The sequence below is a fragment of the Pteronotus mesoamericanus genome, unplaced genomic scaffold (assembly GCF_021234165.1).
Source record: "Pteronotus mesoamericanus isolate MK-2021 breed Mesoamerican mustached bat unplaced genomic scaffold, CSHL_Meso_final contig_123, whole genome shotgun sequence".
Lineage (NCBI taxonomy): Eukaryota > Metazoa > Chordata > Mammalia > Chiroptera > Mormoopidae > Pteronotus > Pteronotus mesoamericanus.
Genome location: NW_026555049.1, coordinates 2,912,563 through 2,931,165, shown reverse-complemented (window position 1 = coordinate 2,931,165; position 18,603 = coordinate 2,912,563). Strand labels below are relative to the sequence as shown.

General features: G+C 47.2%; 1 non-coding gene across 1 annotated transcript; it reads right to left on the bottom strand.

Annotated features, from left to right (window-relative positions):
- Positions 1 to 12,751: 12,751 nt before the first annotated feature.
- On the bottom strand, positions 12,752 to 12,879 carry LOC129082011 (small nucleolar RNA SNORA2/SNORA34 family). The gene has a single exon (XR_008530359.1). It is a non-coding gene; the product is annotated as a small nucleolar RNA SNORA2/SNORA34 family (small nucleolar RNA).
- Between the last annotated feature and the right edge of the window lie 5,724 nt (positions 12,880 to 18,603).

The window sequence follows — 18,603 nt, the reverse complement described above, 5'->3', positions numbered from 1 at the left end:
GGACCCTTGGCAGCTGTGCCGCCTGGACTCACCTCAAGGCCGCCTCTGCTGCCCGGAGGGAGGACCCCTGCAGAGCCCAGCCTCCTACTAAATAACTGGGTTTTCAGACACCAGTCACATTTTAGAGAATATCAAACCTGTCAAAGAAGTTTTTCAACGCAGAAAATAATCTCTGGGAAATTTACCAGAGACATTAAGCTGCTAGAGAATGAACTCTAGTACTTTGCCGCCTAACCGAGAACCTGCCTGGACCGTGGGACTTCCTCTGTGACGGGCCCCACTTTTTACCTCTTCCACTTCTCTGCTGCCGTCGGACGCCCCTCCTTCCTTCCCAGAACACACTTACCATTTGTGCGGTTCATGATTTTCTTAGTGCTGCTCACACCTGGGCAAATCCTCTTCCTTCGTGTATCAAAACTTCCCCGAGCTCGAGGCGGGCCGAGCTGTCCGCACAGCAGAGTCGGCGGACTAAGGGCCCCTGGGCTCGGGGCAGAGCGCGCAGGGCCCGCCGGCTGTGGCCCCGCCGCCGGGAGCCGGGCCTCAGGTACAGCGGGCGCTCAGTCAATGTTTTTGAACAAATGCATGACTTGCCAGAATCATTAAAAAACACCTATGTCGCCTCCATAAGCTTCAGCTTTACCATAGGTTTAATGAACGTTACCTCAGGCAGAGCTGGGAGGGCTCAAGTTAGGGAACTCGGAGAAAAAAATGAAATGGGACGCGAAGGTCAGAACGGACACACTGGGGAAGAAGGGCACGCCCCGCCCTCAGGGGCGCGACGCAGGGCGCGAAGACTGGGGCGGGGACAGCAGCGGTGCAGGCCACTTGAGCAGACTCGAAGGGTCCTGGGGGACTGAGCAAGGTCCAGGGAGCCAAACAGAGAATTCCTGGAAGAAGGCGGAGAAGCAGAGCTCCAGCGGAACCCGAAGGAAGGACCCGGGACAGGGGCCGGGGTGGAGGGTAGGGGGAGGAAGGTCCCGCATGTGAGACGGCTTCACGGACAATGTCACCAGGGCTGTAGAGTGGGCCCAGGACTGGAAGACAACCACAGCGGGCCTCTGAGCTCCGGCCACCACAGACACCCCCTCACCCCACCACGGGGGACAACCCCCACCTCCCCAGGGGAGACCCACTCCCAGCAGACCCCCACCTCCAACATCCCCACCTCCCCCATTTCCTGTCTCGTGTCATCAAAATGTCAGCCACAGGGGCCCCAAGATTAACTGGCGTCTCTGAGCACTACAGATCCACAAGAGACGGCACTAGGTGGGTCTCCAAGCAGAAATCAAACGGCCTAATCGGAATTGGAGGGCTAGTAACAGTAAGACATGCAAACTGGTTTTTGTTTTTTTTAAAAAAAAGGATAAAAGATTTTTAACAGACACATCCACAAAAAATATATATATAATCTAAATGGAAAATAAGCACATGCAAAGATGCTCAATATTATTAGTTATCAGGAAAACAAAAAGTAAGCTCTACTACCTAGAATGGCTGAAGTTAAAGAGAGTAACAATGTTACGTGTTGACAAGAAGGAAGAATTACCCAAATTCTCATTCATCCCAGTAAGAACATAAATGGTACAACCACTTTGGAAAACAGCATTGATTCAAACATTCATTTACCATAGAATCTAATCGCCCCTCTCTTATGTATTTACCCAACAAAAATGAAAACATATGTCCACATGAAAATGTGTATGCAAGTGTTCATTGCAATAGCCAAAAGCAGAAGCAAATGAAATCTCCCATCACACAAATAACAAATAAACTTTCGTATACCAACATACACAGATATACTCCCCAAGGAATACTACATGGAAATGAAAAGGAACAAAATATTAGTATATACGGCATGGACAAATTTCAAAAATATTCTAAGTCAGGGTTAGGCAACTCTTTCTGTGTGGAGCCAGAAAGTAAATGTTATAGGCTGTGCAAGCCATATAGTCTTTCACAACCCAGTCTGCTCTTGCAGTGCAAAAGCAGCCACGTATAACAGAAAAAGGAATAAATGTGGCTGTGTTCCAATAAAACCTCACTTACAGTACAGCCAGGAGGCTGTCTGCGGCCCGCAGGCATGCGTGGTCACTCACCTCTGTGCTGACTGAAGAAAAGGCTTCCTCAAGCCTCACAGTGCGCACCCAAGGGCCGAGACTAAATACTACGGGAATGAGTGCAGCACAGCCAGGTTCGAGAAAATTCCCTGTGAATCTGACCTTGTCTGCTAGAGGGAGCTGAAGCTAATCCATCTATTTCATCAAAAATATTATATAAGGTCCTATCAAATATGACTAGTATAAAGAGAAAAAAGTTATTTGTTGTATTACTTTCCTTACTTATTGTAGTACTTCCCTTTTTTTTGTTTTGTTTACTGCGTTTTCTTAACACCAAAAAAGCAAATGATACAACATGCAGAAGTCAGGCGGATTACAGAGTGGAAAGGAAACCTCCCGACCCCCCAGCCTGCCAGCACAAGGGCCCCTGTTTTCAGTTTCTTCCTTCTTCCACGCATCTCACTTATACACATACCCCAAAATGTCTTCTGAAATACACAATTTTTGTTTTATTTCATGCATTTTAAAGATACGATAACATTGCTTTTATTATATAAACAGCCTATTTTATAAAACAATATATTTTAATTAGCTTCCATATAAGTTCATAAAGATCTGCCAATGTTCTCTTTTAACAGCTACAAAATGCCCCATTGCATGAATGGGCCATAGTCAAACTCGTCCCCTCCTCATGGGCAGTTAGACTATTTCCACCCTTTTCCTATTATCCACAATGCTTGCTTGAACAAGCATTTGTGTGCATTTAACATTTCACAGGGGCATAAACATTTCAACATAGTAAATTCTAAAAGTGGAACCACCGCTCCAAAGGCACGTGTCATTTCTAACTCATGAAGACATCCGCAAGTCGCCTTTCACTCCTGTGCCAGCTTATCCTCTCACGGGCAGCGCCTGAGTGCTTGCCAGCAATGTGCTATCAAACTGTTGATTGGAACTCATTTTTAGAATAATGTTACCTCATTTTCATTCTAATTTATTTCTATTATCAATAAAGATGAGCACTTTTCATATGTTTGAGATGGCAGCACCCTCTGCTTCCCCGGCCCTCACCTGCTGCAAAGGTCTGCAGGGTCTGAGGGGCACCTCTCTGGTGACCGGGGGCGGGCATTACCCACTCCCGGCAGCAGGGGGAGCAAGAAGACAGACTGCAGAGACGCACTCGCTGGTCACTGGGCCCGAAGCAGCCGGGCTAGGGCCGAGCTGGGCCGGGCTTCCTCTGCCGGGGGCTCAGGAAGAGGGGGAGCAGCCTGTTGTGGGAACAAGGCTGCCGGGAGCCCCTCCTGTCAGCGTTTGCCGAGTGACTGAGAGTCCTGACAACTGGGCCAGGGCCCCCACCCGCAGAGGAGCCTCAGGCACTGGGTGCTGCCGCCCCCTGGTGGCCGTGGCCGGGAGGCCGTCCCGGGCTGGGCTGGCTGCACCCCCCAGGTCGCCGGGAGCCGGTTTCTGAGCCGCTGGGGCCTGCGTTACGCAGGAGCTGCCTGTCCCGCCCACCTGACAGGTGGGGAGACCGAGCCTGCGGGAGCACCGCACTCTTCGCGAGCCGCCCAGGCTCCGGAGTCTGGGCTGGGTTGCTGGCTTGTCAACAGCGCAGGCAACTAAATTTGAATTTCAGATGGACAACAAGGAATCTTTCCGGCTCCACGTGTCTCAGGCGGTATTTTCTGTCTGACGGGCTGTCCCCGGACACCCTGCCTGTCAAGCCGTGGCGCTGAGCCTCCACGGCCCCGGGCAGGTCAGGAGCTGGAGGGGCAGCGCCCAGGTCGCCCCCAGGGCCAGGGCACGCGGCCCCCTGACGGAGCCGCCCCTTGTGCCCGAAGACTTTGCGCCTCAGTACAGCTCCAGCCTCCGAGCCCCGCCGCTTGGAGGCCCTCGGTCCCCCGCTCAGCCCTCACCACCAGGGCCACCACTGAGTAAGGTCATCACAGCAGCCCCTGTGGCCACGAGCACGCGGCCCGCGAGCTGCCCCCACTTCCCATGGCCGCAATTCCCGGTCCCCCAGGAAGGAATGAACGGAAACTAAAACTCGAGGAGAGAAATTCACCAGGATTGTCACAACCTTGGGAAGGAGGTCCCCCAGCCACATCGGGAGCAACACCAGGCGGAACTGGCCACCGGAGGCCAAAGGGCTGGCGTGTGGGGACAGGGTCGAGGGACAGGAGGCACGTCCTCGGGTGACCTGTCTGCAGTCGGAAGCTCTCCCGCCGAGGCAGCTCACAGAGTGACAGCTGCTTCTCAACCAAAAATTCACACGCGGGTTTTAACAAAAAAGGAAGATTATTTTTCATTGGTGAATTTATTTGTTTGGGATGTCCTAATGAGGTGGAAGGAATCATATGTATCACAAGGTTAATGAATCAGTTTTATTATAAAAATGAAATTGTTTGGAATCGGAGAAGAGCCCCTCACTGCTGAACTCCTTCAACGCGCCTGCGCCGCCTGCTCCCCTGGGGCTTCTCAGCGCCTGGATCTCGGGGGCGGGGCCTCGCAGGCCCGTTTCCGGTGCCGAGAGGGGCTGAGAGGCAGGCAGGCGAGCTGGAGCGGCGCTGTGCTTGGGGAGAGGTACGGGCTTAGGCGCTGCGACTGGGTGATAGGGACGGAAGATCCTGGTTGTCTATCGCGGCCCTAACACATGGCCTCAGACGGAGCGGCCCACGCCACGAGGTGTGGGAGCGACGCTGGAGTTGTGGGTCAGAAACCCGAGGCGGGTGCCTCGGGCTGCGCTCCTCCCCGGAGGCTCCGAGAGGCCCCTTCCCCCGCTCAGGCGGTGCCGGCAGAAGCCGCTCCTTTCGGGACAGCTGCCTCCCTTGTCCCTGCCAAAGCCACTCCTGGATTCCAGGCACCCCGAAAACCTTGGCCCGTGGTCCCTCCATCCAGCCTCAGCTGGTTATCTTGGCCCCCCTGGGTCACCTGGGACGGTTCACCTCCGTGACCTGTCTCACCATTGTGACCTGTCCTAGCTCTGTGACCTGTGCAGGGAGATAACCCCCCCCCCCCCCCAGGGCTGGGTTGGGACCTCGGCAGTGACTCCCCCGCAGGGTCAGGGAAGGGCTCCCCAAGATCTTAGCATACTCAAACTCAGACTTGGCTGTGGAAACAGGGCTGGCCACGTGGACAACTGGGGAAGCCTCCCCTAAAGGGACAGCAAGTGCCCCCAGGGCAGGGACAGCCAGGCTGGCTGGGGGGCAGGGCCGGGCGGGTGGGTGGATTAGGGGCCCTCGGATGGGCTGAAAATGCTATCACAACCGTGAAGGCTTGTAGGCACGAGAATGCTAGCATCTGATTTTTATTATTTAAAGATCACGCTGTGATTTGACATCTAAAATCGTATTTGAGATGTGTCCTGAGAGCACAGGTAGGATTTAGACAGATGAGGACGGTGAGACAAGGGCTTCAGGGAGATACCTGAGCACGCGGCCCAGAGGCAGGAGACATGAAGACCAGAGACCAGAGCACATGCCAGGAAGAGACCTGTGAGTGACGGACGGGGCAGGGGAACAGAAGACCCTCCATGGAAGGGACAGGGAAGAGTGGGTAGAGGTCTCTCCAGGGGGCAGCGTTGGGGGATATGGGACCCTCCATGGAGGGGGCAGGGCAGGGGGACAGAGGGCCCTCCTTGGAAGCATATACTGTGTTCACGGGTTGAAAGAATTAACATCATCAAAATGTCCATACTACCCAAAGCAATTTATAGATTCAATGCAACCCCTATTAAAATAGCAATGACAGCCCTGGCTGGTGTGGCTCAGTGGAGTGAGCGCCAGCCTGCGAACCAAAGGGTCACTGGCTTGATTGCCACTCAGGGCACATGCCTGGGTTGCAGGCTAGGTCCCTGGTGGGGGTCGTGTGAGTGGCAACCACACATTGATGTTTCTTTCCCTCTCTTTCTCCCTCTTTCCAGGTCTCTAAAAAATAAATAAATTAAATATTTAAAAAAATACCAATGACATATTTCTCAGATTTAGGACAAATATTTCAAAAATTTACATGGAACAATAAATGACCCTGAATACCCATAGCAATTTTGAGATAGAAGAACAAAGTAGGAAGAATAACAATACCTGACATCAAACTATATTACAAGGCCACTGTATTCAAAACAGTCTGGTATGGGATAAGAACAGACACATAGATCAATGGAACAGAATGGAGAGCCCAGGAATATACCCATGCCTCTATAGTCAATTAATATTTGACAAAGGGGGCAGAAGCCTAAGATGGAATAAAAATTCCCTCTTCAACAAATGGTATTGGGAGAGCTGGACAGCTACATGCAAAAAAATGAAACTCGGCCACCAATTTACACCATACACAGGAAAAACTCAGGATGGATAAAAGGCTTAAATATAAGTCCTGACACCATAAAAGGCTCCTAGAGGAGAACATAGGCAGGAAACTCTCAGATATTCCACGCAGCAATAATTTCACCAATATGTCCCCTAGAGCAAGGGACATAATGGAAAGAATAAACAAATGGGACTTTATCAAAATAAGAAGCTTCTGCACGGCTAAAGAAAACATCAGCAAAATGAAAAGGGAACCGAATGTATGGGAAAATATATTTGCCAATGATACCTCAGACAAGGGTTTGATCTCCAAAAGATGTAGAGAACTCACATGACTCCACTCCAGGAAGACAAACAATCCACTTAAAATGTGGGCAAAGGACCTGAACAGACATTTCTCCAAAGAGGACACACACAGGGCCCAGAAACATATTAAAGGAGGTTCAGCATCACTAGCCATCAGAGAGATGCAAATTAAAGCCATGAGATACCATTTCACACCCATAAGAATGGCTGTCATAAACAAATCAAGTGCTGGCAAGGTTGTGGAGAAAAGGGAACCATAGTACGCTGCTGGTGGGAATGCAGACTGGTGCAGCCACTGTGGAAAACAGTATGAAATTTCCTCAAAACACTAAAAATGGAACTGCCTTTAGACCCAGCAATTCCACTGCTGGGATTATACCCTAAGGATCCTGAAACACCAATTCAAAAGAACCTATGTACCCCAATGTTCATAGCACAATTTATAATAGCCACGTGCTGGAAACAGCCTAAGTGTCCATTAATAAATGAGTGGATCAAAAACCTGTGGTATAATTTACACAGTGGAATACTGCACAGCAGAAAGAAAGAAGGAACTCCTACCCTTCATGACAGCATGGATGGAACTGGGAGAGTGTTATGCTAAGTGAAATAAGCCAGGCAGTGAAAGACAAATACCATATGATCTCACCTGTAAGTGGAACTTAATCAACAAAACAAACAAGCAAGAAAAATATAACCAGAGACACTGAAATAAAGAACAAACTGACAGTAACCAGAGAGGTGGGTTATATGAAAAGGGAACCAAATATATGGGAAAATATATTTGCCAATGATACCTAAGACAAGGGTTTGAGGGGGGACAGGGATAATGGGAAAGAAGGGGAGGGGTCATCAAAGAACATGTATAAAGGACACATGGACAAAGCCAAAGAGGGGAAGGACTGAAGGTGAGAGGTGGGGGTGGGTAGGGCAGGGGAAAGTGGTTGAAAAACAATTTTTTAAAAAGATGAATTACAAGAATTTTTAAAAAAGTAAATGTGTCAAGGCCAGTCACACACAGCCTCCAAAAAAATTAAAATTAAAAAAATAAAAGAAATGCTAGTTTGTTTTACAAGCAATTTTTTTTAAAGGTTCAGTAATTAATGGAGGGGCCACCTATTTAGCAAATGTGCTCAAATCAACAGGGACAACCCAGATGGTGTCAAATAAGTGACACCATCTTATGCATTTTATGCATTGTAAGAACAATCAAACGTTCCCACCCTCCTGGCAGACTGTGGAAAGCTACTGTGATTTTAAGTGGCATGGAGTCAGTATTGTTGATAGCTGACATATAACTTGAAGGGCTTTGGGACAAGAGAGAGGGGTTAACCCTTCCTGTGTCACCAGCATTTAAATGCGGGCTGATGATCGTTGAGGAGGAACCCTGAAATTAGTCACTCTAGTGACTAATGTCATCTTCACTATTCCCAGTGTAGATTCTTTTCTTTAGCTAGTCAGGCGTCACTGTTCCTGAGCAGACACACTCGTTCGTCTGACTCTCCCCTCCGCTGGCCCCCCGCACGTGCACGCACGAGGTAGCCCTTTGAGCTGCCTCTCCCAGGAGGCTCACAAAGCCTTTCCCAAACACGCTGGCTCCGCGGAATTGCTCTGTCCCAGCGCAGGAGCCCTGAGCCTGCTGGGCACGGTTCCGACACTGCGCGCACCGTCGGGAGGCCCGCTGGTGCGGCTACACCGTGTTCAACAAATCCACTTCCTGCGGTGAACAATGATACCCCGTGCGAGTTTACGTTAGTTTTAACGCCTACCGAAATGTTTACTAAAAACATACGGGTGGATATGCATACTTTTTCAAGAGTGTGTAGGTTTTACATAGATTGTTAACAAATACCAGATTTAAAACAGAAGAGTCAGAACCCAGCACAAACGGAAGTTCCGAGGTGTACACAAGACATCCTATTGACTACGTATGTTTGTAAGATACAACTTCGCAGCCATTACTTATTCACAAATTCTGGGCTATACTAACTCTTTATTCATCGTGCAAGAAATGGGTTATTGGTGTGCTGTATTTGAGAAAAATTACGTTTGTGTAAAATTCATTTTAAATACCAACAATTCCAGAATAAAGGGAGAAAACTGGACAATGTAACTGTGAGTTTTTTGAACAAGAAAGATGTGTGAATGTTTCTCAAATTTGAAAAGGAGATAGAAATAAGAGGTAAAGAAAAGCCAAAATCCATCTGTCGATTTGAAATCTAGAGCAGATTCTTGCCATAAATAATTAATAGTTGTTACTTTTTCCTTTGGGATACCAAGCGAATGACCTCCTTGAAGACGACCATTTATTAATTTTGAGAAAAGATTCTTGGAACTGATGCACTATTGAAAGGCCCCAACTGCATACTCTAGGGTCTGGCGTTAACAAAAGGCAGTTAGACTTTCTGCTACTGGCCTTTACCATTCAATCTGTACTTAGTGGTGTAACTAAGGTGAAAGTTTTCCTGAAGTAAAACGATGGTGCTGAGGATGAATATCTTACTTTCTTCTAGAAAGAAAGCTATTCATAGGCTATTTTTTTCATTTTTTCATTAATGGTAGGGATTAGTTATAATTATGAATGGAATATGTATGCATGCACAATTTTTACTCCACAAATGCAACATGTAAGAATTTGTAGGATGGAGTATATGTTTGTATAAAAAGCCACCTTTTTTTCAGAAGGGGCTGGGGCTGCGGTCGGGGGGCAGCACACGAAGGTTTCTGGGGTGGGTGGAAAATGCTATTAGAACCGTTAAGGCTTGCAAAGAAAATGTGTGTGTGTGTGTGTGTGTGTGTGTGTGTGTGTGTGTGTGTGTGTCTTCTCCCACACTAGGCCTGAGCAGCCAAAGTGAATGCTTAGCACACACTCAAGGAAGCACAGTCCTGCCTGCACCCCAGCCAGATGCCACCAGCACAGTGACGGAGGCACCAGGAGGGAGAAGACAGGTCACTCCTGTCCCCGCAGTGTGAGTCCATCCCAGCGGGGAGTCCGTCTGCACAGGTGACTCCTGCTGAGCCAGGAAGGCTTTCAGACACGGGAATGATGTGATCTGATTTACGTTTTTAAAGATGACCCTGATTTGTATTTTTATTTATATATTTTAATTGTATTTGTTTTACCGCATTTATCTTTGCTTTCAATAATTTCTTTTAAAATTTTAAGTTAGAGTGATCCCCCTAATCAGTTTACTATGGGGTCTCTTTTACTTTATTATTTTTTTAATGCAGATTGATTTTAATTTTTTAAATGTCAAAATTATAAAATATTAAAAGATGTTAATCCATTATAAACTCTCAGCAATTTAAACATGACACCAGCACTGCAATAATCAAGTACATCAATGAAATAAAATGAGCCTTCTAGAAACAAACATATATCTAACAATGTAATATATGATTAAATTGATATTTCAAATTACTGGGGAAAATAAGGCTTATTCAACAAATAAGGTGCATGGACCACTATTACTTGAAATAAAACATATATAGAGCCCTATTTCACACATTATACAAAAAATATTCAGCTGAGTTAAAAATCAATATGTAGAATCTAAGGAGTTTTAGGAAAAAATGCAAAATAATATCTTTCTTACCCTGAAGAAACATATTCAAACCCAGAAGCTATAAAGTACAATATTGACAATATGACTATATTAAACATTGAAGACTATACAGTAATATTAAAGTAATAGAATAGGAAAGTATTTGCAACACATTTAAAAAAGGGTTATTGGGTTTTTTTAGGGCAAAAAATTCTACAAACATTTAGTAAAAAAAAAAAAATGGATAAAGAATACCAAAAAGTCATTTAAAGCTTTTAAAAATAATAGAAATAGGCAAGAAATATATAAAAACAGGTTTAGTTTCAACAAACAATAAAGGAACAAAATAATACATCATTGTTGTAATCAGATTAGTAAGTATTAAAAATATTGGTAATCTCAAGAATTGGTGACTGTGGAAGGAACTGGGTATTCATAGACTCTTTTTCTTCATCTTCTTAAAGCAGTCCCTTTAGCATATTTTGCAGTGCTGGTTTGGTGGAGGTGTATTCTTTTAGCCCTCTTTTGTCTGAGAAACTCCTCATTTCACCTTCCATTTTAATTGAGAGCCTTGCTGGGTAGAGCAGTCTTGGTTGCAGGTCTTTGCTTTTCATTACTTGGAATATTTCTTGACATTCCCTTCTGACTTGTACTGTTTCTGTTGAGAAGTCAGCTGCTAGCCGTACTGGGGCTCCCTTATATGTGACTACCTCTTTCTCCCTTGCTGCCTTTAGGATTCTCTGTTTGTCTTTGCTATTTGCCATTTTCATGATGATCTGTCTTGGAGTGGGCCTCATTGGGTTCCTCTTGAATGGGACCCTCTGTGCTTCCTGGACTTGTGTGACTTTTTCTCTCCTCCAAATGAGGGAAGTTTTCCATCATTACTTTTTCAAACAGGTTCTCTATCCCTTCCTCTTCCTCTTCTCCTTCTGGTAGCCCTATTATACGGATATTATTACATTTCAGGTTGTCCTGCATTTCCCTAAATGTCTCTTCATTCTTTTGGAGTCATTTTTCATTTTCCTGCTCTTTCTGGGAGCTTTTTTCTACCTTGTCCTCCAGCTTGCTGATTCAGTCCTCAGCTTCATCTAGCCTGCTTTTGATTCCTTCTACTGTGTTCTTCAATTCAGAAGTTGTATTCTTCATTCCCTCTTGTTTCTTGTTGATAATTTCTATGTCCTTTTTCATGCTGATATAGTTTTCAGTAAGTTCCTCGTAGTTTTTTCTCTGTAGGTTTTTCTAATTCTCTCTGAGCTCACTGAGCTCACTGAGCTTCCTTAGAACCACTGTTTGGAACTCAATATCTGATAGTTTCCTTGCCTCTGTTTCATTTAGTTCCCTTTCTGGGGATTCCTCCTTTCCCTTCATCTGGGGGGTGTTTCTTTGGCTTCCCATTATTTCTGAGACTCTTCTTTTTTGCTTCTGCTTCTTAAATTGATCTGTCTTGATTTCCTGACTCTGTGGTGTGAACTTCTAGGATAGGAGACTGCTATTTTTTCTTTCTGGATCTGCCTCTGACAATGTCAGATGTTGACCCTGTCTGACTTTAGGCAGACTGTTCGAGACTTCTAGGAATCTACTGTCTGTAACTGTCTACTTTGGTTGTTAATCTAGTCACTCTGCACTCAGCAGTTAGGCTTAGACACCACAGGACAGGACAGAGTCCCTCCTGGGGGGTGGAGCTGTTGTGTCCTTTCACGCTGTTACCACTCAGGGGAGTGGTCTGCCTGAGCAAGATGGCTGCTGCCGTACTGGGGATGAGTCAGCACCGGGATCCTTCTGGCTACTCTCTTAGTTCTCTCTCCAAAGCCTCCTTCCCCAATCTCTCCTCAGGCATCTCTTGCCCACCCTGCCCCTGCCTTTGCTGGAGACCAAGGTTAGTGGCAGTTAGGCTGTGCTAAAGCTGATTCTTCTGTCTTTCCGAGGTTATAAGGCTCCTCTCTCACTATTGTTCAGTTGTTTGCCCCAGGTGATTTCTCCACAATTTAGTTGTAATTCCAGATTGGTTCTGGGAGGAGCTTAGTGACTTCCATTCACTCCTTTGCCATCTTTAATTTTTTCTGTGGGTTCTCCTTTAAAAGGGTATTAATCCCATCTATGAGGGCTTCGCCCTCATGATCTCATCACTCTCAAAGGTCCCCACCTTTTATCTATTTTTAATTGAATATATTTGGGTGGTGTTGGTTAAACAAATGATATAGGCTTCAGGTACACAATGCTGTGATGCATCATCTGTATAATGTGTGTTCACCACCCGAAGTCTCCTTCCATCACCATTTATTCTCCCTGTACCCTCTCTACTTCCCCCCACCTCCTTCCCCTCTGGAGATCACTCTGTGATTTGACATTTGAAATGATGTTTGAGATGTGTCTTGAGAGTAGGTAGGATTTAGACCAGCGATTTTCAACTGGTATGTCACAGCACACTGGTATGTTGCTAGAATTTTTAAAGTGTGCGGTATCTGATTATTTGGTCTGTCTTGAAGGCTTTTTATCACTTTTTTTCTGTTTCTCTCACTTCTCCTTTTTTGCTCACTTTTCTTAAATATTTCTAATGAATTGACCATTGCATTTCCTGAGTTCTGAAATGGCCGACAGACCATAGAAAGACATTTCTTTAGTCTCCTGCTTGAAACCATGTTGTCATTTTTTTCTTAAATTTGACAATCTAAGGGAAAAATGTCAGTGTCCCTGACTAAATAGTCAGGTAATTCATGTTTTAAAAACCTGCATGGCACACTGGAAGAAAATCACTCAGATGAAGAGGGTGAGGTATACGCTTCTGGCACTGAAAGTGGACACACAGCCAGGGGGCCGGAGAGATGAAGCTAGCAGACTGAGGCAGCCACCCCTTTGAGGCCTGTGAGTGATGGGACAGAGCAGGGGAGGAGAAAGCCCTCTATTAAGAAGGGAGAGCGAGGGACAGGGGACCCTCCATGGAGGAAGCAGAGCACGGGAATGGAAGACCTGGAGGGGCAGGGAAGAGGAAATGGCAGACCCTCCATGGATGGGGCAGTATCTCCTGTTACCTGTTCCTCAACCCCTGGCTTTCCTGCACTTCCCATCCATAAAAGGTCCCCTGTCATCCCTATCCTACCCCAATCACTTGAGAGTCCCCTAGGTACACTGCCATGCCCCCTCCATGGAGGGATCCCTATCTACCCAGCCCTGACCCCTCCATGGAGGGTCCCCTATCACCCTGCCCTTCCCCCTTTATGGATACTCCTCTACTCCCCTCTTCCCTGCCCCCTTCATGGAGGGTCCCCATTCCTCCTGTCCTGTCCCTTCCATGGAGGGTCTTCTCTTTCCCTGCCCTGTCCATCACTCACAGGTCTCTTCCTGGCATGAGCGCCAGTCTCTGGTTTTCATGTCTCCTGCCTCTGGGGTGTATGCCCAGGTATCCGTCCCTGAAGCACTTGTCTTACCGTCCTCATCTGTCTAAATCCTACCTGTGCTCTCAGGACACATCTCAAATATGACTTCAAATGTCAAATCACAGCGTGATCTTTAAAAAATATAAATCAGATGATATCATTCTCATGTCTAAAAGCTTTCACGGTTGTGATAGCATTTTCAGCCCATCCGAGGGCCCCTAATCCACCCACCCGGCCCTGCCCCCCAGCCAGCCTGGCTATCCCTTTAGGGGAGGGTTCCCCAGTTGTCCATGTGTCCAGCCCTGTCTCCACAGCCAAGTCTGAGTTTGAGTGTGCTAAGATCTTGGGGAGCCCTTCCCTGACCCTGCAGGGGAGTGACTGCCAAGGTCCCAACCCAGCCCTGGGGGGTATCTCCCTGCACAGGTCACAGAGCTAGGACAGGTCACAATGGTGAGACAGGTCATAGAGGTAAATGGTCCCAGGTCAGCCATGGGGGCCAAGGTAACCAATTGAGGCTGGCTGAAGGTACCATGGGCCTAGGTTTTGGGCGGCCCCTGGAAGCTGAGTGAATAGCATAGTTATGTTCTATGACTCCTGTCTATTCCTTGGTGCTGGGTTGCTCAGTAGACAGCTAGTCCAGCAGTTGCCCAGCTGACTTATAGGAAACACTGTACTGCTATACCACAAACATATACTTGTAAAAGAGAGGCCACCAGTGCAGGGTACACCACACCACTAGATGACCCACCTGCGCTTGCCTTCTCTCCCCACCCCTGGGTCCCACGCCTGCTAATTGCACTCAGTCGGCTGGTGGCTATTGGGGCACCAGAGGCCCTGCCCCAAACCAGTGTGAGGCCAGCCAATGGGCGTGAGCTGGAGCACCCAGTGAGGGCACACGTGGGAAGCGGACTCCAAGAGAGCACAGTGAGCCCTGTCCTTGGGGATGTTGCTCCAGACTCACTGTCATCACCCTCACAGCCTGCTCCCTGGATTGAGCCTGCTGTCCCAACTCGGAAGTCCAGTTTCACGTCCAGGCAGTGGCCAGTGATTGAGCGAGCATGATGACACAGGAGATATGCGAGTGGGGCGCAGGTGGCAAGTGGGCAGAGCCAATGGGGTGGGCGCACTGTGAGGACTGCCAAGAATGGGCGCAGTGCAAGTCGAGGTCATGAGTCCTGTCCTGCTTTCTTCTCTGTGCTCCCTAATCTTTTTTTTCACCCAAGGCCCCTGGAGGGGATACTTGCCTTGAGGACAGGACCCTCTCCCACCGCGGCGCCCTTGTCAGGGGGACCACCTCTTGGGCACGCCCTCTTCTCAGCTCCCTGATGTCCTGAGTACACAGGAGATTCAGGGCGCCCCACCTTGAGAGCTGTGGCTCTAACTGCGGCTCCCCGGCCACCCATACCCCCACCAATGTTGACATTGGTACATTGGTTCCTCTGCTTGGTGGAGCCCACGGAGCTCTTCATGATGCGCTCTGTGGCAGGACAATAGAGGTCTTACAGGTGAAACTTTATTAGGAAGTAACACCAATATTGACCACATTTATTTTTCTCCATCCCTGCGCTGTGTTCAGACGGCATACAACATCTTGAAAAATAAGACTTGATGAAGGTCAGCCAGTCCATCCCGGTGTCTCCAGGCAGCACTGCACTTAAATTACCGTAGACTCCTGGGGCATTAGCCAAGGGAAAGCTCACATTTGGGGTTTTGGGCAGTGATTCTTTCAGAAGATGTCTCTACAAAAGTCCCCAAGCCCCACTCTAGCAGCATAAGCATGACGAAAGGAAGTATACCTTTCCTTTCTTGAATAATTTTTCCTTGGATGAATTGTAAGCATGCAAAATATTGTTGTCTGGCAATAATTCAGAACCTACAGAGCATGTCTCATGAAACAGTGAAGTCACGTCATCCCACTCTGCTCTGTTTGCCTCTTGTTTACAGTAGGCTCTGAAGTGTCTGGAACTCTTAATTATCCTTGTTTCTTTAGCGGAATAACTTTAAAAACACCATTGTTACAAAGATACTCAACTTCCATCCTAAAATCCATGGAATCTTGAGTTCTAGGGATCGCCATTCTCATTTCACTGGAAAGAAACCTAGAAGAAACAACGTTGGGCTGTTACTCATACCAAACAAATGAGCCAGAAATAGCTGAGCCAACAAAGAATCTACACTGTAGTTGAGACTGCTATTCATTAATCTTAAGTAAACCAGAATGCATTTATGTGTTAAAATGCATTATAGAAAAACTTGGCTTAAGGCGCTGTAAAGAGAGTTAAACAGGGACAGTTCCGATGCCGAGGGTCATTGCACAGCGATAAAGAGTGGAATATTGTGTACTGACACTTGTAAATATTCAACCCTGCATATTCTGATAGAGAAAATGAGTAGTTTACCTGATATTCACGTACGATGTAAGCTATTGTAGACTAGTGGATACTGAGAGAATCTCTCAAGTTTCTTCATGAGGCAGCCTTGGAGCTTACTTTAGAAAAAGGAATTGCAGCAGTCATAGAACTCCACAAATTATGGGGGTAATGACTTGTGGTTTTTTCCTTAACCCACATACATCCTCTCCTGGTGCTGTGGCCAGAGTGTTAAGGTCATAAATTTGAAACACACAAAAATTTAAAACTCTGGTCCAAAACCACATTCTTCCACTTCCTTTTCACTCTATAGCATATAGTTGAAAAGAGTATAGATGATTTACCAGAATGTTTATGACAGTTTGGCTCTAATTAACTTTTCCACTGAGAACATAGTGGCATTTCCTTCATCTTCATTTTGTCTTACCTCTAAGGTTTACAACAAGAAAATCACTTGAAGATCCGTGTAGAGCCTGGCTTGTTTGAGTGGACAAAGTGGGTTGCTGGGAACACATTACCTGCGTGGATACCTCCATCAGAGTTAGCTGCAGCCAACCTGAGTGTTGATACAACCTACAGGTAACCCTCTGGCTCTGCTGCGTGCGGGGGCCCACGTGGAAGTACTTTACTGCACCAGGGCCAGCTCCTGAAGGAGGAGCAGCACCAGGCATCGCCCACAGGCGGTTCTCCATGTGACTGGAAGTCAAGCTATGGTTTCTAAAACTCAAACTGGAGAAAGCCAGCATTCCCTTGTATTTAGCTTAGTGTAGATGATATCCTCCCCCACACTGGCCTTTCCTGACCATGTTCTATCTCTTCCAGTGAATAACAAAACCACCTGGCGTTCCGGGAGCAGCTGGTGATGCAGTTGGGAGATGAAGGAAATGACAGTGTTTTACATACACACACATCCCCCAGCCAGAGGGAGCTTAGGGTGTTGACTGGGTGCGCTGGGGAGTTGGGGGGGGCGGGGGGCATGGCCGGGACATGGATCTGGTGTGTTAGAGGGGCAATGAATCAAAGTTCACTGTGGGGCTCAAGGCAGATGCCTAGACCCAAGCAGGTGAGGAGGAGAGTTTACTGGAAAGAATAATATTCCATGGGTGGTTCTTGAGCACCCAAAGCTCAGGGTTCCAGGTCTGGCTAGAAGTTGGAGGCCCGGCTGACTCCGAGTACAGTACATGTGTCCTGCAGGTGTGGCTAGAGCGTGACACATGCTGCTGACAGGGGCAAGAAAACTTTGACTCTGTCCCACCCCCATCAGGACTGGTGGCTCAAATATGAAGACATTCATAGGTTCAGCTTGAAGTCAAGAACTGCCCAAGGCAAGAGCCGGCCAGGGTGAGCTGGATACCAACAGCTCATACGTTACAACAGGGTTTCACCCTTGAAATGACTCTCTGGACCATACAAAAAGGACTTTTTTCATGGGGGAGGGGGCAGAGCTGTGAGATCAATGACATCAGTGGTAATAGAACTGGATGAGAGGTTTGGGTGGGGAAAAAGAGTTTGCTGCAGAGAAACGAGGCACATCCTTAGTAAGTGGCGATCCATGTCTCTCCCTAGCCCCCAGGCGTTAGGAGATTCAGAAGGCTGTTTCCTAGGAGAAGCATGTTTACTGAGAAAACGTTATATAGGTGAGGGCAGGTTTCCTTCAAACGGGACAGCATTCTTTCTCTAAGGAGAGTAAACCCAAGTGCACAGAGAGGCAGCCATGAGGCGGGTGCTGTAAAAAGTGGTCCGAAGAGGAGAACATGTTTACAGGCATCAATCTCAGACCCAGGTTCAAATCCAGGCTCTAAGAGCTGCTAATGGTGTAAGTACAGGTGTGTTGCAACCTTTCAACAGGTTCATGGGATTTGTGCAGATGGAAGAAAAGCCATGGAGTCATGGGGATGCTTGACATGCTTTTATTCAAGGGTGGGTGATACACACATGTTGCATGTGTGTTAGTGGGGAGCTCCTACACCCCAATATACTGGAAAAACAGACAAAGTCGGCAGGGAGCCAACAGGTCGTGCAACACAGTGAGAGTCTGCGCATGGGAACCCGCTCAAGGCTCTGGGAGCCCGCTCAAGGCTATGGGAACCACGTATCGGACCCAGGCTCGAGCCTACGGGAATACTTACCCAGCCCAGTCTCAAGGCTGTGAGAACACTACTTATCTCAGTTCTGCAGACACCTGGGTGAGGAAGCCAGATTGCCTCTGTTTACCCTACAACAGGCAAGTCCTCGGTAGCCTTTCTGAGCCTCATTTTTGTCATTTGTAAAGTCAGGATTTGCAAAAGCGTTGCTAGAAGGGCTATGTTCAAAGAGTGCAAGGAGGCACATTGCACAGAGCTTGTCCCATGGGAACCTCTCAGTAAATCTTTGTAGTAATAACAGTAGTAGTAGCAGAGTAATATATTCTAATCAAGATTCTGTGTGAACTCACTTTGAGAATTCACTACCACCTTCACTTACCGTGCTCTAAGTATCAGAAAGACACAATAAGAAAACAAAAAATATGACATAATTGTACTCCAAAACAAGATAAATGTCTCACAGACCAGAAATTCTTGAATAAGGGAGTGTGCATCTGCATACAAAACCTATCCTTACCAGTCCCCAACTCATCATATAAGGTGAACTTTACCCTGATACCTAAG